General features: G+C 46.7%; 1 protein-coding gene across 1 annotated transcript in view; it reads right to left on the bottom strand.

The window, feature by feature from the left end:
* LOC147025857 (serine/threonine-protein phosphatase 6 regulatory subunit 3-like) overlaps positions 1-24,798 on the bottom strand; it is a 198,418-nt gene extending 173,620 nt beyond the window's left edge. Inside the window, exon 1 of the mRNA XM_085880736.1 lies at positions 24,436-24,798. The gene's annotated coding sequence lies outside the window, so the exon portion shown is untranslated. The remainder of the gene's footprint in view (positions 1-24,435) is intronic.
* Positions 24,799-25,401: the final 603 nt, after the last annotated feature.

The following is a 25,401-nucleotide window of genomic DNA, read 5'->3' as shown; positions in this document are numbered from 1 at the left end:
ACATTGGTTCAGTTTGAAAGCCGATTTCCTTGAATCCCGATTTAGTACGACCCTGCTTTTTCGCGATGACATTTTATGGACCTCAACGATCGCATTATAACAGGGCCACACTGTCGTTTATTATCAAAACGAAGTATTATGTACTGTACAGCGTACATAATTGTAGGTGCTATTTTTATACTACTGGCAGCGCTACGTCGGCAACATCACTCGGCGATAGGAATTTTTCAGCTACATTTGTTTTTTCATTTTTTTTTATTTTTTCAGATCTGGCAGATCCGTCGTATATGCGATCCGTCGTTGCCTGGAACGTCGTTAAGCGGCGCATGACTGTATATATATATATATATATATATATATATATATATATATATATATATATATATATATATATATATATATATATATATATATATATATATATATATATATATATATATATATATATTGTTGTGGTTACCAAATTCGCAAACCACCATTCAGGTCCCTTAGGTGAGGTATCTCGGTAAGTACATGTGTAGTTAGGTCCAAACCCGTTGTCTAGTGGGAATACATGTCATTTATGCGTGCTGCGACTCTTCAGGATAGCCGTTTTTCTTTTGCTATCTTTATTTTGGACCAACCGCCATTGTTACCACCACCAGTCACAACATCAACCACCAACCACAACGCCGCTTCACCACAACCGCCACGACCTTCACGTCACACCTCGCAACCGTCGCATCGCCACTGTTCTTGCGCCGCTTGTGGGTACCGGTGTTGGACTCGTGCAGGGCGCGCGCCGAACAGCGTGTACAAAATCACGGATTTTGTGCTTCAAAAACGGATCAAAAACGACACACGCCCACTTTTTGCCGTCCAATCGGTGAGCGAGGGGCGAATTGGCCCCGCCCCCAGGGCGTTGGAGGACGATCGATATATGCAAATTTATGGATCAAAAAGCATTCACGCCCACTTTTTCTCGGGCCAATGGGGAGCGAGGTGAAAGGTCGAAGGGAGGGGGTCAAAGATGAGAGGGCGAAGCTACGGGGCTGATAAAACGACCGTGTTCGTCAGTCCAGGAGGGTAGGAGAGTAAGAGAGTAGGAGAGTCGAGAACAGAGAGTCAAGACTTCGCGGGCGGTGGAGTTGGCAAGAAGGAGCTGGTCGTCGTGTGCGTTGGAGTCGGAACGGAGGGGACGGAGCTGTGGAGAGGCGGCGAGGGCAGACGAGGGGGTGCTCGCGTCGTGCAGGGAGCTGCACCCCAGGGAGGCCGACAGCGCGACCTGGCCGAGGTGGAGACGCTCGTCGCGGGGCAATAAAAATCCTCTATACCCCGAGCATCAGCAACCCCCTCCTGTTTCCCCCTGCGCTGAGATAGTGCGACCAAGGGGGCCCCTTTCCCACCCCCTACCAGACACTGTCCGCGAGGCCCGCGGAGTTGAGGCGCCATCGCCGCTCCGCGTCTCATCACCAGACGGGTAGGCCGACCCGGTCTCGGCCTCAGGCCCGCCTCATCCTTGAGGATATTCTTTTCCGTGGTTTTGGGTATGTGTTGTCGGCGCCGTCTGTGAAGTAGAATTGTATAAGTGTTGCCGTGTGCTCGGTAGTCGGTATTAGCTCTGCATTGTGTTTTCGCTTTTACATTTGCTTTTTGTGTAAATTGAATTGTGTTTTTCTTTTCTGTGTGCTTTTGGTGGAATTGAATATGTGTGCTTCCCGTGTGCCGCGAATAAATGTGCTTTGTGTTGAACTGTTTCCTGCTTCGCTTCGTCATTTCTCCCATTGAATCCTCATCTTGCTTCACGTAAAGGGTTGGTAGTGGGCTGAATACGCCCGATAATTAATCGAACCGTCGAGGTCGACGATAATACTGCTCGGTTATTCTGATAGTACGGAACGGGTCGCTTAAGTGGCCCGTATCCGAAGTCGACCTGCGGCGAGGTGCGATCGCCCGGTCTACCCTCCGCGTGGGTACTTAGGTAGGTCGAATTTGGCGAGCAACCCTATCCCACGCGGGGGCTGATTGGCTCGATCGCGGTGAGACCGAAAGGTCCACCCGTGACTGGTTCCCGGCGTTAGTCCGAGAGGGTCACGACTGGATTGTCCGTCCGGTGGGTGACGTGCCGCGATTCGAGTTACGTGGCCGTCAGCACGCCGGCGGGCGCGAATACCGCAACAATATGTATATGTATGTATGTATGTATGTATGTATGTATGTATGTATGTATGTATGTATGTATGTATGTATGTATGTATGTATGTATGTATGTATGTATGTATGTATGTATGTATATATATATATATATATATATATATATATATATATATATATATATATATATATATACATACATATATATATACATACACACACTAATAAATGTCAGAGTCAGTCAGTGTGTGCGGTGTGTCTCCCCTCCATAACTCCAAAACAATTGAAACCGAGCAGCCTGACACTTTGCATGCATACTAAGGGAACTCCAAGGAAGTGCATGAGTGAAAATTAGGTGTTTGGGTTAATTAAAACACCCCTTTTGAAGATAACTAGCATGGTTCGGCTCGCTACGCTGGCCTCTCCACACGTCAATGCAGAGCTTGCAGTCACAGATTTACTGTGTTGGGATGATTTACACCAATCATAATACAAACAATTATTTTCTCGAAATTTATTTGCAATATTGGTGAAATAATTATTTGAAATTTCATTTGTGATACAAGAAGGTCCAAGTGGTCTAGGGTCTAAGCTGTCGAATCTGTCTGAAGGGTGTAAGAGTTCTAAATGATGTTAAGGTCTTCGGGGTTTGAAGGGTCTTGGGGGTCTTTTGGAACTTTGGGTCTTCATGGTCTTTTTGGTTCTTCAGGGTCTTCTCAGGTTTTTAGGGTCCTCAGGGTCTTACAGGGTCTTCAAAGGTCTAAGGGGTCTCAGCAGTCTTAAAAGTCGAAAGGTACATTCTAATAGTGTGTAAATAATAGACATGTAGTCACACGGACGGACAGAAGGACGCCGAGACCGAGCTCTTTTTATATATGGATTAACAACATTATTTAATCATATCCTTTATCAGGCGCATCTTCGGAAACCTCGCTCTCGATGGAGTCTAAAGGCGTTTCCTGGGTTACCTCGCTGGGATCTGAAGCCACCACGTTTTTTGGCCTGCTCAACCACACATCGACTTAGAACAGGTCACAACGATTTCATAGCAATAAAGTTTTTCTTTTGACTTTCCTCACTCATATTATCAAATGCCTGTTCATCAAAGCTACAAATAGCTGGATACATTGCAATGCTCATAAACGCCTGAAGACGTAAGCGTTCGTGGTTTTATTAAATTTGCGCACATACCATAACCTCGAGAATCTCTTAAACTAAGCCGAATTACAAAATTTAAGCACCAGAATTGAACTTGGTGGTAGTTCCAAATGCAAAAAAAGGTGTTCATTTGTCCAATTCGGACATATTTGATATTTCGGGCATCTCCGGGAGGTGTGTGCTAAATATAACGGTTCGGTGATTGCTAATCGCATGCCAAGCAAGCCGTTCCTTATCAACCATTTTGTTGGAGTGCTTAAGCCACTTGACGAGCATTCTACAATATTCGCACTGTCACTGAATACTGTAAATTGATTGACTTGAACAATGTTCAGCAGCCAATCGCCTGCGATGGCCCCGCGTTATGTGGTCATTTCGGCATAGTTAAATACAAATAAACCTAGAAGGGTGCTCGGTAGAGCGCGTATCTCCACCCCATAATGCCTGATCCATGAAAGCATATCTGGCTCAATACATTTTTGAGATATCATGCTCGATATCGTTTTGAGAACAAGCTCTCAAAGGTGAAGAATCACTTTAAAAATTCTAGGAGTCGGATCCGGATTCGGATCTTCACCAAAATCATATCAATTTGTCGTGGTCACACACCAACTGTCCACCAAGTTTCATCAGAATCCGTCCACAACTTTTTGAGATATCGTGCTATATATCACTTTAACCTGATCTCTCAATGGCGAAAAATCACTTTAAAAATGATCAGATCTGGATCCGGATCCGGATCTTCACCATAATAGATTCACTTCTTCCTCGTCACACACCAAACATGTCTACCAAGTTTCGTCCGAATCCGTCCACAACTTTTTGTGATATACTGCACTCAAACAAGCAGACAGACAGAAAGGGATGAAAACATAACCTCCTTCCACCTTCAGTGGCGAAAGAAAAAATGAAACTTTTCAGTGGCGCACATCAACGTGCGTGCCGTTATAACGAGATGCCACATCTGCCGGAATCCCCACCCATCCAGTTCTGTGTGTATGTCTCACCCCCTCTGTCTCTGAACGGTGGTTATCTCCGCGTATATCCGGACAGTGGTCATCTCCATACGTGTCTGGACGGTGGTTATTTCCTGATGGACCCTCCCCTCACACTACCTTACCTTGCCCTCCTCTTAACGTATCTGAGCAGTGGTTACGCCCGGATGGTGCTCATCTCTACACATATCCAGACGGTGATTATCTCCATCCTTTCTGGATGGTGGTTATATCTGGATGGATCTTCCCCTCACACTGCCTTACCTTGCCCTCCCCATCATGCTGCCTTCCCCTCCCCGTCTCCCTACTCCACTACCCCTCTCTTCTCCCCCCCTTAAATTCTTTTTCTCAACCCACCCCCCTTTGTACATCTGTCGTCCGGACGGTGGTTTTATGCAGATGGACCCTATACATATATACATACACATACACACACACACACACACACACACACACACACACACACACACACACACACACACACACACACACACACACACACACACACACACACACACACACACACACACACACACACACACACACACACACACACACACAGATGAGCCAAAACAAAATGACCATCTGCCTTATATGCTGTTGGTCCTTCGTGTGCCGCCAAAACAGCACCGACGGCATGGACTCTACAAGACCGCTGAAGGTGTCCTGTGGTATCTGGCATCAAAACATTAGCAGCAGATCCTTCAAGTCCTGTAAGTTGCGAGGTGGAGCAGCAGTGGATCAGACTTGTAGGTGCAGCACATCCCACAGATGTTCAAACGGATTGAGATCTGGAGGCCAGGGCAACACCATGAACACTTCATCATGTTCCTCAAACGATTCCCAAACAATGTGTGCAGTGTGGCAGGGCGCATTATCCTGCTGAAAGAGGCCACTGCCATCAGGGAATATCACTGCCATGAAGGGGTGTACCTGGTCTGCAACGATGTTTAGGTAGGTGACACGTGTCAAATTGATGTCCACATGAATGGCCGGACGCAGGGTTTCCCAGAGCATCACACTCCCTCCACCGGCTTGTCGTCTTCCCACAGTGCATCCTGGTGCCATCACTTCCTCAGGTAAACGGCGCTAACGTACACGGCCATCCACGTGATCTAAAAGAAAATGGGACTCATAGGACCAGGTGACCTTCTTCCACTGCTCCAAGGTCCAGTTCTGATGCTTGCGTGCCGATTGCAGGCGCCCGACGGTGGACAGGGGTCATCATGGGCACTCTGACCGGTCTGCGGCTATGCAGCCCCATACGCAGCAGGGTGTGATGCACTGTGGATTGTGACACATTCCTCCTGTGGCCACCATTAAAATTTTCTGTGACTTGTGCCACAGTCGACCTTCTGTCGGTTCGGAACAGATGGGATAGCCTTCGTTGCCCTCACGCATCGATGAGCCTTGGGCGCCCAACACCCTGTCGCCGGTTTATGGTTTGTCCCTCCTCGGACCACTGTCGGTGGGTACTCACCACTGCTGACCGGAAGCACCACACAAGCCTTGCCGTTTCAGAGATGCTCTGACCCAGTCGTCTGTCCATAACAATTTGGCTCTTGTCAAAGTCGCTCAGGTCTTTACTCCTGCCCATTTCTCCTGCATCTAACACATCAACTTCAAGAACTGACTGTTCACTTGCTGCCGAATATATCCCACACCTTGACAGGTGCCATTGTAACAAGATAATCAATGTTATGCACTTCACCTGTCAGTGGTCAAAATATTTTGGCGCATCAGTGTCTGTAAACATAAAGATATATATATATATATATATATATATATATATATATATATATATATATATATATATATATATATATATATATATATATATATATATATATATATATATATATATATATATATATATATATAGAGATATAGTTGAAAGTGTGTCTGTGTTTGTCTGTGACCTATGCACACGAAAAGTACTGGACTGATTCTCACCAAACTTCACATGCTGACAGAACATGTTACACCCGGGATTGTTCCGATGTAAAAGAATTGAACTTCCGACTTACGGTTTCCGAATTATGACGTCATCACCTGATTTCGTAACGTAAATTTTTCAAGTTCAGCCGATTGACATGGGGCCAACGCCATATACAATATATCTAACATATGATTTTAACTTTCTGTTTGTTTGTTTGTCTGCACGCACTAATCTCCTGAAAGGTGAAAGATAGGAGCTAACCACTGAAACAAAAAATGTCGGGATGGGCCCCGGGAAGGTTATAGGCTATGTGGCAAGGCCCCTCGGCCGGGGGGGGGGGTGTGTTTCCTCCTCACCAACCCCCTTAGCCTATGACTGCCATGGCCCAATAGGGAACTGATACTATGCTCGCGTCAGACATATGTATGGAAGATTAAATTCATTCAAAAAAGAACCCGGGCAGCACCGGGTGCATTCACCGTGTGTGTGTGTGTGTGTGTGTGTGTGTGTGTGTGTGTGTGTGTGTGTGTGTGTGTGTGTGTGTGTGTGTGTGTGTGTGTGTGTGTGTGTGTGTGTGTGTGTGTGTGTGTGTGTGTGTGTGTGCGCAAGGGGCCTTGCCACATAGCCTATAACCTTCCCGGGGCCCATCCCGACATTTTTTTTTTCAGTGGTTAGCTCCTATCTTTCACCTTTCAGGAGATTAGTGCGTGCAGACAAACAAACAAACAGACAAACAAAAACTTAAAATCCTATGTTAGATATATTGTATATGGCGTTGGCCCCATGTCAATTGGCTGAACTTGAAAAATCAACATTACGAAATCAAGTGATGACGTCATAACTCGGAAACCGCAAGTCGGAAGTACAATTCTTTTACATCAGGACACTCCCAGGTGTAACATGTTCTGTCAGCATGTGAAGTTTGGTGAGAATCAGTCCAGTACTTTTCGTGTGCATAGGTCACAGACAAACACACACACACACAGACACACTTTAAAATATATATATATATACATATATATATATATATATATATATATGTATATATATATATATATGCATATACATATACATATAGGTCATCATCGACTTACGACCTATGCGACTTACGGCTGTTCGACTTTACGACCACGTAAAGTGGCTGTATTTTTTTTTCTTGTATGTAAAATATACGTTGGCCGACTTATGACCAAGTCGACTTACGATCGATCGCTCGGAACCAATTGTGGTCATAAGTCAACGACTACCTGTGTGTATGTATGTATGTGTGTATATATATATATATATATATATATATATATATATATATATATATATATATATATATATATATATATATATATATATATATATATATATATATATATATATATATATATATATGTATATATATATATATATATATATATATATATATTTATTTATATCTTCTTTCGGCTGCTCCCGTTCGGGGTCGCCACGGCGGATCATCCATATGATCCGCATACTGATTTGGCACATGTTTTACGCCGGATGCCCTCCCTGACGCAACCCTGGTCGCCTCTTACGATACGGATGGATATATATATATATATATATATATATATATATATATATATATATATATATATATATATATATATATATATATATATATTGGTCTGTCTGTCTGTAGTGTTCTAACTTGAGAATGGATGAAAGGATTTCAATAAATTGAACTATGGTGGATTCAGGGAACTCCGGGGAAGGTTTATGATGAATTTTTTTATCATTAACGGGTACATGGCTGCACGTGGCGAAACTGTAAACGCCAACTTGCGACGCTGGTTATCCCTGCACTCTGAATCCTTTTTCTTCTTGCCCTATTGATTAGCAATCCCAGATTGGTATTTCTGTCAGCGAAGCAACCGGTCTTGTATTCCAGTGTGTGTGTGTGTGTGTGTGTGTGTGTGTGTGTGTGTGTGTGTGTGTGTGTGTGTGTGTGTGTGTGTGTGTGTGTGTGTGTGTGCGTGTGCGTGTGCGTGTGCGTGTAAACATCCGAAAATCAGAGGAAAACAAGGTTGGCCCGAACGTCACCAAATTTTACATACTTCTTGGTAGTACACATGGTCAGGTCAGAGCCACAAAAAGGGGGGAGGGGGGGAGAAACCCTCATTGGGGTGGGGGGTCGACTTTCCAATGCTCTCAAAGAGAGTGGGTGTTTCGAGTTGCTGAAATCTACAACAATAAGGCCAAAGCACAAGGCCTGTTGCTTCCACGTCACAACTAGATCTGGAGCCTGTTTTCTCTGTTAAACCCCCCCCCCCTCTCCTCTGGTCTCGCTCCCTCCTCTTTCTCAGTCCTCTGACCCCCTGCACATCCTACACGATGCACATGTTCTTTCAGTCACCCCCTCCTGGCTAAACGTTCAAAATCCAGGCTTACCGCACTCCTCAACTACTACGTTCCTTTTGTCTCACATCAGTGAAGCCAACTTCCAGAGGGGGGACAATCCGACTCTTCCCTCCAAGGCTTCAAAAACAAGCAGAGCTACACCATCTCATGCCATCCCCCATCCCTACCTGCGAACGATTCAACTTCCAATCCATTAACCCGACCTCAACTTACTCAGCGCTATTACTTGCAGGTTACTGTGTTTCCTCCCCTACAGGGGCAGTACAATATGGGGGAGTAAATGAATAGCTAAAGGGAGAAGTGCAGTGAGGGAAGTCAGTGAAAGGTTTGAAGAATAGGTTTGTAGGCATAAGCTGCAATGGACCTTCAAGATTTTTACAATTTCATCATACCAGCACCACTTCTCATGAAAAAAAACAACAACATCGATTTTAATATTGTTGCGGGCCGGGTGTCGGTGGTGAGAACAACCACTAGGTGGGGAAAGCTACATCGTCTCCATCAGACTCCCCGGAATTGAAGGCCGTCGCTCCGGATAATTCCGTGACGTGGCGGGTCGCTGAACCGACCGTGGTCGCCAATATTTCAACCGCCGTGGCATGGGGTTATTTTGTCTAGATCCAATGTACCTAAATAACCACGCGGTCTCGGCTACCGGGGATCCACGCCCTCGGAACGCCTGGCCGAACCGGATTCACTCGACTGGCAGCGGTAAAATTACATCTACCGACTACCACTCTGCCACCCACCTTTCCGGCTCGGATGCAGTCGAGCGGGCCTGCCTAGGACGTCCCGGCTACAATTGTCCGATTGCCGGGGATAAAACCCCGCCTAAACTCAGATCCGAACCATGTGGACAATGCAAGAAGGGACGGAAACAAACTGGGACATTTCTAACAAGTTTTATTTACAGTAAAAGACAAAGGCAAGACTTAACACGAATATGCAAGCAAGGAATATTTACAATGATCCAAAAACACTTATTCAGTTCGACTTAAAGACGGGCCCACACGCAGACACACACACACAAATGAAAAGAAACCCAGAGTTCTTTATTGGACCCTCGCAGCCGAGGAGAGACAAGCTCGGGGTCAGAGTTCTTATGGGTACCTGGCCGTCGAAGAAAGGGGGTACTCCGTGCTGCGGCACCTGACAATGGTCGCTGGTTTGGTCCCGTCACACATGTGGGACTCGAGGTTTGTGGCGGAGCTCGGGTGGTGAATGGCCGGGGTCCACGGAGGGGGGTCAGGGTCGCTCTTTCCTTCCTTGTAGAGGGCCAGAAGAGACACGTTCGCCGCCTCGACGACCTTCTGCTCAACCCTCGTAACAACCACTGTTACCACCCCTTCATAACAGCAAAAACCCCTTTCGTGACAGCAAAAACCCACCAAAACTCTGCACTCAGAGAGTGCTTGGGGAATTTATGGACCTCCCTCAGCGGGGAGGGGCCTTGGTGAATACACCTCGCTGTCCGCCTTTGATTGGACCATGGTATACCTTTCCGGGGCGGGTTTCGGCCTTGTTTGAAGATATCTGACCCTCCCCTCCGCACGTGTTCGAGAAAGGTCGTGGTGGTGAAACTGCCTCGAACATCCTCGGGAATCCATCTCACGCAAAGGTGCGCTGTGGCCCGCGAACCGAGGGCTGCAAGCGCGATGGTACCGTGGATCGTAATGGGCCGAGGGGTCAGGGAGATGGGATGGTTGTTCGATGGCTTGTAAGATGTAATAACCTAACAAAGAAATTGCAACGCACGCCTTTGATTCTCCCACGAGACAAAAGGGGATCTGACTACAGAACATACTTAACGACATAACTGACTTTTGGAGACATCTGTATGTTGAATGCTTATGGTTTCCAGATCCGTAACAATGTATTAGTAACACATCCACAATTTGGCAGTCTTCTCCAGCATTTCATTCCAATCATCAAAACAAAACGGCACAATCGTTGTTCTCTTCCAGTTTAGATTCCTCACTTGGTTGTGTTCAACTGTGGTCTCACTGACCCACCATCAGTCGGTTAGCATTTTACCGTGTGTCCTCGCTTACGCAAGCTGAGAATTTGTGCCAAAAAAACCCCAAAAAAAACAAAAAACAAACCCCATCATATTATATTATAAATAAATAAATAAATAATATTAAAGAAGGAAAACACGGAGCCCACAAACCGATTACAAAGTTTCACATTTCCCAACACAAGATAAAGATACCTATAAATAATTTTGGCAGACAACACAAGGTACTAATGTGAATTGCTCCGCTGAGCCTGACCAGCACGTTCTCTTCGAAACCTCGTGCATGCAAACAGCATGCATAGCTGGTCATTTTGCATGGCAACCTCAAACACAAGGAAAGATATCTAGCAAACAACAATTGCAGAAACATCGAGGGAAATTCCGGGAAGAGGGTTTAAAATTAAAATGGCACTGTCCTCATGATCAGAACTTTCATCATTGCAGGTATCTAAAAACAGGGACGTCATTCCAGATATCCAATGACACTGCGAAAAATAAAACTTGCATTGCCACACGCACACCATCAGAAAAGGACCATTGCTTTTTGAAATCCAAGTATTGCAATACCAGGGAATACAAGTTTTCAAATTTTTAGCATCAACACAGAGGTTTCAACTAAATCTAAATGAACAGAACAATCAATGAAGTCCCACTGACCACGAAGCCCACAAACATATTAAAATGGTTTGTTCCCCTCTACACAAGCCAAACCTATTCCCCTCCACTCCCACCTCGTTTATATGTGTGCTGTACTGTCCACCAAACAGTGATGACTCCATTTACACCTCACTATCCAAAAAAATGGACCAACTTTGATCCTCTCATCCGAAATATCTCTCTTCCTCATATGTGGTGACCTCAATTGTCATCATGCCAGTTGGCTGGGTGTGGATACCTCTCTCACCTGCCATGGCACTTCAGCAAAAGACTTCTGCGACTCATTGGGAATGATGCAATCGGTCAACTTCCCGACCCAGATCTTAACCAACAGTACTCCATCTCTTCTGGATCTGATTTTGACAAATTCCCCTGAAAATATCTGTTCTTCCTTTGCTCCAATCAGTTATTCTGACCACGTGCTTGTCAAAGTGGACATCACTGGCTGCTATTAGAGAACCACCTCAGCGCCGTCGAGTATGGCATTTCACTCAAGCCGACTGGCAGGGTCTCCAAGCAGCCATCAAACTTCAAGACTGGTCTCCCATCGCTACTTTCTCCAACATCAACTCATCCTGGAAATTTCTTCAAAGAAACTTGCTCTCCCTCATGCACAGATTTAGCCCCTCCCATCTTCAGTTGTGCTACCTTTCATCCCACCCATGGTTCACTGAAGCTTGTGGCAAGGCAGTTGTCCTGAAACAACTTGCCTTTGCCTCATGGAAAGCAAACCCAACTGAGGGTAATCTCAGAACAATTGTGTCTACCCTCAGGAGAGCCAAAAAACAACATCTTTCTAATCTCAAGTGTCAACTGTCAAACCTCTCTCCCTCCTCCAAATCATGGTGGTGTCTAATCAAGTCTGTTTCTGGTGTATGTTCCCCCTCCATCCCCTCTCTTACTTCAAATGGCCACACTGCTGATACCGCACATGAAAAGGCTGAATGCCTAAACTCGGTGTTTGCATCTAAATCTTGTGTCCGAAACCCATCGCTTTCTGTACCAACCTCAACCAGTCGCACCAACTGTCCCTGGAACCTGTGTCCTTTTATTTTCTCCTGACAATGTGGAGAGCTTGCTGTCAAACCTCGACTCAGATTCTGCAACTGGTCAAGACGGCATCAGCCCACGGGTCCTAAAAACATGCTCCTCTGCTCTTGCCCACCCTCTCTCTGTTCTATCCACCCTCTCATTGGCTCAAGGTCATCTGTCATCTGCTTGGAAATCAGCAAACATTTCCGCCCTGCATAAAAAAGGTGCAAAAACAGATCCCTGCATCCACAGACCAATCAGCCTTCTCCCAATCATCAGCAAGGTTATGGAATCCATCATCGATTCAGACATTAAATCCTTCCTCTTTTCCAATGGCTTGATTTCCGATCATCAATTTGGTTTCAGACTATGTCACTCGACCCTGGATATGCTGCTGCTGCTCTCCCAACAATGGATGGAGGTATTCAATGCCAGAGAGGAAATCCGAGCCGTATCCCTGGACATATCACGTGCTTTTGACACGGCCTGGCACGCTGCCCTGCCCACCAAACTCTTCCTATGGTATCCAAGGCCATCTCCACTCATGGCTCGCAGACTTCCTCTCCTGTCGCAGTCAACGTGTGGCCCTAAATGGAGTTCTCTCCTCCCCTCTTCCTGTCCAGGCTGGAGTTCCTGAAGGTAGCGTTCTGGGCCCTGTTCTTTTTCTGGTTTTCATCAACGATCTCTCCGACTCTGGAATATCCTCTTCATCTCTTTGCTGATGACTCCACCCTCTGCCATACCACATCTGTCATCCCTCAGACTGGCAAGCAGCAGCTTCTTCGCTCTCTGCAAATCTGGGTGAAATCACAAACTGGTCCAACACGTGGAACACCAAATGTCTTTCAATCCTAACAAATCTCACACTCTCACTGTGTCTCTCCGAAAGGACTGTTTAGAACCCCCCCCCCCGCCCCAACCCTCATCTACTATCTCAACAATCCTCTTGAAGAATTACTTTCATTCAAGCTTCTGGGTCGCACTATCTGCCATGATCTTTCCTGGGAAATCCACATTTCCAATCTGGCCTCCATAGCCAGTCGCCGACTGGGAATCCTCCATCGTGCAAAACCCTTCCTCGGCCCATCTGAGCTCTTGACCACATACAAAGCTTTCATCCACAGCCTGATGGAGTACTGCTTGCTCTCCCCTCTGGGCTGGCGCTCCTGCCTCTCCCCTTTCTCAGCTTCACGCCCTGGAAACCAAAGCATTTCGGATAATTGGTACCTCCCGTGGTGAGGCCGAGTCCTTGAGCCTCTCACTCTCTCACCGCAGGCAGGTCGGTGGTTTTTCTGTCTTCTACTGGTCTCCCCACCCCCCCTGCTCTGTCTACAATTTGTCCCCACCCTATTACCGCAGGGCGCTCAAGGTCCGCCCAAAAACCCCCTTCTGGTAAAACGACCAAAATCATGAATCGCTGCTCACCTTCACTTTCATTCCTCTTTTTTCCACGCCTTTGGAGTAAACTCCCACTCTCTCTTCAATCCTTCCCTCCGGGCCTTCAAAACAGCTGTTAACCACCACCTCTTATTTGTTTCTACCCCCATTAATCCACCCCAAACCCACCTCCTTCAAATTCTCTGTTTTCCTTCCTGAAAGTTCCTGTAATGTTCATCTTTGTATACCTCATGTTCCCCGCTCCATCCCTCTCCCTTCCCCAGATCTCCTAATGTTTCTGTTCCCCTCTGTTTTGTCCTTCCCTCTCCTGCCCTTCTTGTCTCATGCCCCCTTACTGTGCATTGTGCGTTCACTCTTGTACGAGCCTCGACAATGTATGCAAAAAAACCCCCAAAAAAGTCACGTTGAGCTCAAAATAACACAAAGTATGTTTTAATACACACCAGACAGCACAAGTCAAAACCTGGTGTTGGCTTCGCGGCTCGGGTGGCTGGCTTGGGATCTTAGGGTCCTGACTTTGAGCTCCGTTGGCTGCTGAATTAACACCAGGTGGGGTTGAGTCAGCCTATCAACCTTCCAAGATTGGTGAAATGCATACCAGTGTACTGGTATAGGGGCACAGCATTAGCAACACAGCATCAGCAGCATAGCCGCACCTCAACAAAATGATCGCTACCTGTAGACATATGTGTATCCATAGTTATATTAGTTCATGTACGACATTATCTATTAGTATGTCATGGGTAGTCAGTATGTAGTCAGGATAATAAGTATGTTATTATCTGTTAGTTAGACCTGTCTTGTGTGTTGTTAAAGATGATGTCTTCATCGCATGTACCGTCAAGAGCAAAATAAACATCTTGAGATTACAACATTCGATGAGTTTTCTTAATGAAGACATCATCTCTTTCTCTCAGATGTCATGGCGGCTTTACCCCTGGTCCACGTTCAGGTCTCAGCCCTGAAGTCCCCACATACAAGTCCAGCAGTTTCTCTCGAATCACTTTCCTTGCCCATTGTGAAGAAATCCCCAGACACCTAACCACGTTCATAACCCACTTTGGGCGTTGGAGGTACACATGTGGCCCTCAAGGTTTCCTCTCATCGGGTGACGGCTATAATCGCCGCTTCGATGCCATTCTGTCAGATTTCCAGAGGAAGGAAAGATGTGTGGACGACACGATCCACCATGACAAAGACATGGAAACACACTGGTGGAGGACCATAGACTTCCTGTCCACTGTAGGATCCGCAGGTGTTGTCCTCAACCCTGACAAATTTCTATTCGCCCAACGCAGTGTGGACTTCGCCGGTTTCCACATCTCCGAAGAGACGATCAAACCGCTGCCCAAGTACATCGACGCTGTCAAGTTCTTCCCCACACCCACCTGCACAACAGACATTCGCAGCTGGTTCGGACTCGTCAATCAAGTCGCCAATTATGCTCAGCTTTGCGACGCTATGGCACACTTCCGCCCATTCCTGACTCCGAAATACAAGTTTTCTGGACCCCCGTACTGGACCAGGCATTCCATCTACAAAGGTGTCGAAATTTTTGACATCTCGAAGCCAACATGCCTTCGTCCTGACTGGTCAGCTCGTGGAATTGGCTACTTTCTCCTTCAACAGCATTGCCACTGCAGTTCAGGTATGCCAGACTGTTGCCCAAGTGGCTGGAAAAATCACACTTGCTGGATCTCGCTTTCTGACAGGGGTAGAGCAACGCTATGCACCAATTGAGGGTGAAGCTCTAGCTATATCATGGGGTCTAGAACAGACCCCGCTATTTTACTCAAGGCTGTCCACACTTACTCGTAGTCACAGACCATAATCCTTTGAAGAAGATATTTGGACATCGAACCCTCGATGAGATCTCAAATACCAGGCTTTTCTGTCTGAAACAACGCACTTTACCACGGCATTTTCGCATTGAGCACATGCCTGGAAAAACAAACTGCGCAGCTAACGCTGCATCAAGATACCCATCACCAGACAGCCAGGTTGGTGCGGATTTCCTTGAGGACTATGCCGAATCCATGGTGGCAGCCTCCATATGCTGAGATATTGAAAGCATATCAACTATTTCATGGCATGGCCTCTTTTAGCGAGAAAAACACGAAATCCTATCCTGTCCGATATCATGTGTGCCATTGGAGACGGTTCAAGGCTGGACTATCCATCCTGCAAAGAGTATGTCCGATACAAAGACTCCCTGTACTTGACAGATGGCGTTATCCTCTACAAGGATCGGGTGGTTGTCCCATCATCCCTTCGCCAGCCGATTCTTGAAGGCCTTCACTCAGCCCATCAGGGTGTCTCGGCAATGGAACTTCGCGCTCAGTCCATCGTTTTCTGGCCCGGTATGACAAATGACATTCAGCAGATCAGGTCCAGATGCTGGGATTGTAACAAGAATGCCCCATCTCAGGCCCCTCTACCATCCGAACCAGCAATCCCCCCATCCACCCCATTTGAACAGGCATTCACAGACTTCTTCGATTTTGGAGGACACCATTACCTTATAGTTGATGATCGCCTCTCAGGATGGCCTGAAATCTTCTCGACACCAACTGGAACCCCTCAAGTGGGAGAGCGCGGCCTAATGGCATGTTTGAGATCATTCTTTTCGACATTTGGAGTGCCGGAAGAACTATCTAGTGATGGAGGCCCAGAAATCGTTGCGAGCGCCACACGCGAGTTCTTTTCTCGATGGGAGGTGAAGCATCGCAAATCATCCGCCTATAATCCACAGTCTAACGGACGTGCTGAAGTGGCTGTCAAATCAGCCAAAAGGCTCCTACGATCTAATCTCAGCCCTACGGGAGCACTCGACAACGACAAGCTCCTTCGTGCCCTCCTTCAACTCCGGAATACCCCGGACCCAGACTGCAACATATCCCCGGCCCAAATTATATTTGGTCGCCCCATTCGCGATGCCTTCTCATTTACGAACCGTCTCATGAAGTTCTCCAATCCTGCCATCCGCTCCACATGGCGTGAGGCCTGGGCTTCCAGAGTCCGCACTCCGTGCGCAGTTTACCAAAACCTCCGAGGTGCTGAAGGAGCATGCAAGGAGACTCACACGACTGTCAGTCGGCGATAGATGTTTCATCCAAAACCAAACAGGGAACACCCCAAAAAAATGGGACCGTACTGGCATTGTAGTAGAGGCGTTACCCCATGACCAGTATGTGGTCAAAGTTGACGGATCAGGACGCTTAACGACACGTAACAGGCGCTTCCTTTGCACCTTCCAACCTGCATCCACAGAAATCGAATGTGCACCTCCATCCAACTTGATCACCAATCAGTCACCCAAGGTCTACCCCTCGATGCAACCATCGATCCCCATGACACCTGCAGTTCATGGACCTGATCCACAGGGCTCTGATGTATCGTCTGGGGCAGATATGGACCACCTAGTCACGCTGGACCATGAGACCATACATCCCCGGTCGTCACTAGACCCCTCGGCAATCCCCACCATAGGGTCTCCTGATCATAGCGCACCCTCCACATCCTGCAGAGTTACAGCACCGACTGACAAAATCCCTGCTACCTTGAAGCGCCTCCTCGACCACAACAAGTAAGGCCTCAAGGAAACGATCCAACCTCCGGAGGATGGGGGTAGACCACAACGACAACGTCTTCCCATCAACTGATCATGGAACCATGAACTTGGGGGGGGGGGGGATGTAGACATATGTGTATCCATAGTTATATTAGTTCATGTACGTCATTATCTATTAGTATGTCATGAGTAGTCAGCATGTAGTCAGGATAATAAGTATGTTATTATCTGTTAGTTAGACGTGTCTTGTGTGTTGTTTCAGATGATGTCTTCATCGCATGTACCGTCAAGAGCAAAATAAACATCTTGAGATTACAACATTCGATGAGTTTTCTTTACTACCCAGCAGCCAAGCTGCCATACGCAAGAAGAAGAAGAAACAAGTCAAGAGGCGTGTCTCAACTGGAACAGGGAATTCTGCAAAATGAGGCTCCACAAACTGTGGCCATAATTCACCCCAACAGCATCAAATAACCATGGCAACCAGTTTATCTCCATGTCACCTGTGAAAAGTCACCATGGTTATTCATTCACAAGAAAATATGTGAGGTTTCCAAAAGTTTTGTTTCACACTGCCAAAGCAAATTAATTCTGTAAAAGAAATTGAATGCAAGGTATATCAGCCAGTCTTTGTTCAAAGCCAAATCATTTTGGAACCACCACGAAAGATAAGCTTCATTACAATGTACGAGAAGGGCAGAAGGAAGGAAGGGGGTTGAAAATGTATTTTAATGTTCAGTCTTTCAATAGATGTGTGAAAGACGAGCTTTTTCCACCGAAGGAACCAGAGCATATTGCTGATGTATTCAATGATGGGAAATGAGTCACTCAAAATTGTCATACAATGGGGATGCTCAGCATTTCTCAATGACAGCTTCCAATGTGCTGTCAGAAACAGAGTAAGCATTTCCATGGAATTGCAGTTGTCAAGATTCATTGTTTCCTTCAACAATGACATTCCCCGGTTTCATATTTTTGTACAAACTCAAGCATGCAAGCATAGAGCAGATCAAAGGCAAAGAGAAACCCATAATCAAACAACACGTCCCGAATGCTTTCAAACTTCTGAAAGGAATAATAAAAACAGACGACAATGCTTATGAATATCCATCAATGGAAATACCAATATCCATCAAGACAATAATTGTCGACAGGATGAAAGAAATTACCAACAAGCACACGGGTGCGCGAAAACACACGTGTGCCCGAGCACGACGACACACGCACAAACAATCATCATCAAGTGCAACATCATAAATATAGCTGGTTACACAACCTTGGGGATCCAACAAGACGGATATTAAAAATTGCGCAAATTCCATGAACAAGGACGTCAAACACTCGGCAATGTCCATGAACATCAAACACACCATGACTTCCATAAAAGGGGACATCAAACATTCCACGTCGTCCATGAACAGGGACATCAAACATTCCACGACGACCAGGAAAGGAGACATCAAACTTCAAACAACGTCGAGGAACGGGAACATCAAACATTCCATGACTTCCATGAACGGGGACATCAAACATTCCACGATTTCCATGAACGGGGACAGCAAACATTCCACAACGTCCATGAACAGGGACATCAAACATTCCACAACGTCCAGGAAAGGGGACATCAAACATTCCACAATGTCCGTGAAGAGTGACGTTAAACACTCCACAACGTCCATGAACACGGATGTCAAACACCGCACAACGTTCAGGAACACGGATGTCAAACACTCCACAACGTCAATGAACACGGATGTCAAACACTCCACAACGTCAATGAACACAGATGTCAAACACTCCACAACGTCAACGAACACGGATGTCAAACACTCAACGTCCATGAACACGGATGTCAAACACTCCACAACGTCAATGAACACGGATGTCAAACACTCCACAACGTCCATGAACACGGATGTCAAACACTCCACAACGTCCATGAACACGGATGTCAAACACTCCACAACGTCCATGAACACGGATGTCAAACACTCCACAACGTCCATGAACACGGATGTCAAACACCGCACAACGTTCAGGAACACGGATGTCAAACACTCCACAACGTCAATGAACACGGATGTCAAACACTCCACAACGTCAATGAACACGGATGTCAAACACTCCACAACGTCAACGAACACGGATGTCAAACACTCAACGTCCATGAACACGGATGTCAAACACTCCACAACGTCAATGAACACGGATGTCAAACACTCCACAACGTCAATGAACACGGATGTCAAACACTCCACAACGTCCATGAACACGGATGTCAAACACTCCACAACGTCCATGAACACGGATGTCAAACACTCCACAACGTCCATGAACACGGATGTCAAACACTCCACAACGTCCATGAACACGGATGTCAAACACCGCACAATGTTCAGGAACACGGATGTCAAACACTCCACAACGTCAATGAACACGGATGTCAAACACTCCACAACGTCCATGAACACGGATGTCAAACACTCCACAACGTCCATGAACACGGATGTCAAACACTCCACAACGTCCATGAACACGGATGTCAAACACTCCACAACGTCCATGAACACGGATGTCAAACACCGCACAACGTTCAGGAACACGGATGTCAAACACTCCACAACGTCAATGAACACGGATGTCAAACACTCCACAACGTCAACGAACACGGATGTCAAACACTCCACAACGTCAACGAACACGGATGTCAAACACTCAACGTCCATGAACACGGATGTCAAACACTCCACAACGTCAATGAACACGGATGTCAAACACTCCACAACGTCCATGAACACGGATGTCAAACACTCCACAACGTCCATGAACACGGATGTCAAACACTCCACAACGTCCATGAACACGGATGTCAAACACTCCACAACGTCCATGAACACGGATGTCAAACACCGCACAACGTTCAGGAACACGGATGTCAAACACTCCACAACGTCAATGAACACGGATGTCAAACACTCCACAACGTCAATGAACACGGATGTCAAACACTCCACAACGTCAACGAAAACGGATGTCAAACACTCAACGTCCATGAACACGGATGTCAAACACTCCACAACGTCAATGAACACGGATGTCAAACACTCCACAACGTCCATGAACACGGATGTCAAACACTCCACAACGTCCATGAACACGGATGTCAAACACTCCACAACGTCCATGAACACGGATGTCAAACACTCCACAACGTCCATGAACACGGATGTCAAACACCGCACAACGTTCAGGAACACGGATGTCAAACACTCCACAACGTCAATGAACACGGATGTCAAACACTCCACAACGTCAATGAACACGGATGTCAAACACTCCACAACGTCAACGAACACGGATGTCAAACACTCCACAATGTCCATGAACACGGATGTCAAACACTCCACAACGTCAATGAACACGGATGTCAAACACTCCACAACGTCCATGAACACGGATGTCAAACACTCCACAACGTCCATGAACACGGATGTCAAACACTCCACAACGTCCATGAACACGGATGTCAAACACTCCACAACGTCCATGAACACGGATGTCAAACACTCCACAACGTCCATGAACACGGATGTCAAACACTCCACAACGTCCATGAACACGGATGTCAAACAATCCACAACGTCCATGAACACGGATGTCAAACACTCCACGACGTCCATGAACATGGATGTCAAACACTCAACGACGTCCATGAACACGGATGTCAAACATTCCACAACGTCCATGAAAACGGATGTCAAACACTCCACAACGTCCATGAACACGGATGTCAAACACTCCATAACGTCCATGAACACAGATGCCAAACACTCCATAACGTCCATGAACACGGATGTCAAACACTCCATAACGTCCATGAACACGGATGTCAAACACTCCACAACGTCCATGAACAGGGATGTCAAACACTCCATAACGTCCATGAACACGGATGTCAAACACTCCATAACGTCCATGAACACAGATGCCAAACACTCCATAACGTCCATGAACACGGATGTCAAACACTCCATAACGTCCATGAACACGGATGTCAAACACTCCACAACGTCCATGAACAGGGATGTCAAACACTCCATAACGTCCATGAACACGGATGTCAAACACTACATAACGTCCATGAACACGGATGTCAAACACTCCATAACGTCCATGAACACGGATGTCAAACACTCCATAACGTCCATGAACACGGATGTCAAACACTCCATAACGTCCATGAACACGGATGTCAAACACTCCATAACGTCCATGAACACGGATTGCAAACACTCCATAACGTCCATGAACACGGATGTCAAACACTCCAGAACGTCCATGAACACGGATGTCAAACAATCCACAACGTCCATGAACACGGATGTCAAACAATCCACAACGTCCATGAACACGGATGTCAAACACTCCACAACGTCCATGAACACGGATGTCAAACACTCAACAACGTCCATGAACACGGATGTCAAACACTCCACAACGTCCATGAACACGGATGTCAAACACTCAACAACGTCCATGAACACGGATGTCAAACACTCCACAACGTCCATGAACACGGATGTCAAACACTCCACAACGTCCATGAACACGGATGTCAAACACTCAACAACGTCCATGAACACGGATGTCAAACACTCAACAACGTCCATGAACACGGATGTCAAACAATCCACAACGTCCATGAACACGGATGTCAAACACTCCACAACGTCCATGAACACGGATGTCAAACAATCCACAACGTCCATGAACACGGATGTCAAACACTCCACAACGTCCATGAACACGGATGTCAAACACTCAACAACGTCCATGAACACGGATGTCAAACACTCCACAACGTCCATGAACACGGATGTCAAACACTCCACAACGTCCATGAACACGGATGTCAAACAATCCACAACGTCCATGAACACGGATGTCAAACACTCCACAACGTCCATGAACACGGATGTCAAACACTCAACAACGTCCATGAACACGGATGTCAAACACTCAACAACGTCCATGAACACGGATGTCAAACAATCCACAACGTCCATGAACACGGATGTCAAACACTCCACAACGTCCATGAACACGGATGTCAAACACTCCATAACGTCCATGAACACGGATGTCAAACACTCCACAACGTCCATGAACACGGATGTCAAACACTCCACAACGTCCATGAACACGGATGTCAAACACTCCACAACGTCCATGAACACGGATGTCAAACACTCCACAACGTCCATGAACACGGATGTCAAACACTCAACGTCCATGAACACGGATGTCAAACACTCCACAACGTCCATGAACACGGATGTCAAACACTCCACAACGTCCATGAACACGGATGTCAAACACTCCACAACGTCCATGAACACGGATGTCAAACACTCCACAACGTCCATGAACACGGATGTCAAACACTCCACAACGTCCATGAACACGGATGTCAAACACTCCATAACGTCCATGAACACGGATGTCAAACACTCCACAACGTCCATGAACACGGATGTCAAACACTCCACAACGTCCATGAACACGGATGTCAAACACTCAACAACGTCCATGAACACGGATGTCAAACACTCAACAACGTCCATGAACACGGATGTCAAACACTCAACAACGTCCATGAACACGGATGTCAAACAATCCACAACGTCCATGAACACGGATGTCAAACACTCCACAACGTCCATGAACACGGATGTCAAACAATCCACAACGTCCATGAACACGGATGTCAAACACTCCACAACATCCATGAACACGGATGTCAAACACTCAACAACGTCCATGAACACGGATGTCAAACACTCAACAACGTCCATGAACACGGATGTCAAACAATCCACAACGTCCATGAACACGGATGTCAAACACTCCACAACGTCCATGAACACGGATGTCAAACACTCAACGTCCATGAACACGGATGTCAAACACTCCACAACGTCCATGAACACAGATGTCAAACACTCCACAACGTCCATGAACACGGATGTCAAACACTCCATAACGTCCATGAACACTTATGTCAAACACTCCATAACGTCCATGAACACGGATGTCAAACACTCCACAACGTCCATGAACACGGATGTCAAACACTCCACAACGTCCATGAACACGGATGTCAAACACTCCATAACGTCCATGAACACGGATGTCAAACACTCCACAACGTCCATGAACACGGATGTCAAACACTCCACAACGTCCATGAACACGGATGTCAAACACTCCACAACGTCCATGAACACGGATGTCAAACACTCAACAACGTCCATGAACACGGATGTCAAACAATCCACAACGTCCATGAACACGGATGTCAACCATTCCACAACGTCCATGAACACGGATGTCAAACACTCCACAACGTCCATGAACACGGATGTCAAACACTCCACAATATCCATGAACACGGATATCAAACACTCCACAACGTCCATGAACACGGATGTCAAACACGCTACAATATCCATGAACACGGATGTCAAACACTCCACAACGTCCATGAACACGGATGTCAAACACTCCACAACGTCCATCAACACGGATGTCAAACACTCCGCAACGTCCATGAACACGGATGTCAAACACTCCACAACGTTCATGAAAACGGATGTCAAACACTCCATAACATCCATGAACACGGATGTCAAACACTCCACAACGTCCATGAACACGGATGTCAAACACTCCATAACGTCCATGAACACGGATGTCAAACATTCCACAACGTCCATGAACATGGATGTCAAACACTCCACAACGTCCATGAACACGGATGTCAAACACTCAACGTCCATGAACACGGATGTCAAACACTCAACGTCCATGAACACGGATGTCAAACACTCATCGTCCATGAACACGGATGTCAAACACTCAACGTCCAACCGTGCAGGAATGCGAGGGCCGCAAACACAGAGACTTCGAGGGTCCTCAGTGTGTTTCGATCGCCATGTCGAGGCCTCGAGGCCGGAGAGGCCTCAATTGGAATAGCGAAGCAAACGAAGGCCTACAACAAGTCGAGGCCTCGGTGCGGGCCCACGCCAACGGACACGATTCAACAACAAACAATCTTCTGAGCTTCGAGGTTTCAATCACGCAAGACGGCCTCGGTTCTCACCGGGAGAGGGCGATGTGGCCGCGAGTTGAGGAAGCCTTTTCCAGCGGCTTTTTACCGCCTCAGAAAGTGCTGATCACCTATCCGGTTATCCTCGGCCCATGGGCCGCAAAGTGCCTCACGCCTCACCGGCTGAGACGTTCCATGACACGATCACGGAACACAGCCGACTGGAAAGTCGGTCACACCTGTCTTTTAACTTAGAAATATGTTTTTAGAGGAATAATAAATTGTCGAGAAAAATATCGCGCCGTTTCCTTCGCCTCTGTCGAGTGTCGACTGCTCTGGGAGCAACCGACGTTCCTCAGCAAGATGGCGGGACACGGCGCGCCGCGACTTGCCAGAACCAACCCTGCGCGATTGCTTTGAGCGCGTCATGCGCATGCGCGGCACGCGCTGTCTCAGTCTCCCTCCACCAGGGACCTGAGGAGGATCTTTCCACTGCCGGGCTCCGGGGAGTGTACATGGTGACGAGAAAATCCCCCTTTCTGTGAAATGTCACTTCATCCATTCACGTTTCCATGATTTGAGGAAAGGAACGAAAGAAAAAAAAACGATTTACTTTTTCTTTGCACGTTCATGCACAAAAAAGTGAAAAGACTAAAGGGGGCAAATGGGCCTGTTTATTTATGACATACGCAAATATGGCGAACCTTATAAAACTACCAACGCCCAATTTCCCGCTCAATTCCACACATGCCTCTGAGCACGTTTCCTCACCTTCCTTACCTACTCTCCCCACACTCCAAAAAAAACCAATTTTTTTTATCTCCCCCCCTCTGAGATCATCCTCCCGTTTCTTCGTCCTGTCAATGTAAATTCCCTCCCCCCTCCCCTCGTGCGTACGTAATACATCGATGGCACTTTGTGTCACGAGGCTTCAATCCCAGCTACGGATGAATACATTTAATTGACGAGCACATTTCAACTGCAGCTTGTCTTGCACACGTACAACTACTACTACTACTG

Source organism: Eptatretus burgeri, chromosome 5 (genome assembly GCF_056783735.1).
Source record: "Eptatretus burgeri isolate ZD-2024b chromosome 5, Ebu_testis_v1, whole genome shotgun sequence".
In the NCBI taxonomy this organism is placed as follows: Eukaryota; Metazoa; Chordata; class Myxini; order Myxiniformes; family Myxinidae; genus Eptatretus; species Eptatretus burgeri.
Note: the sequence above shows the minus strand (reverse complement) of the source record. Positions and strands in the feature narration are given on the sequence as shown.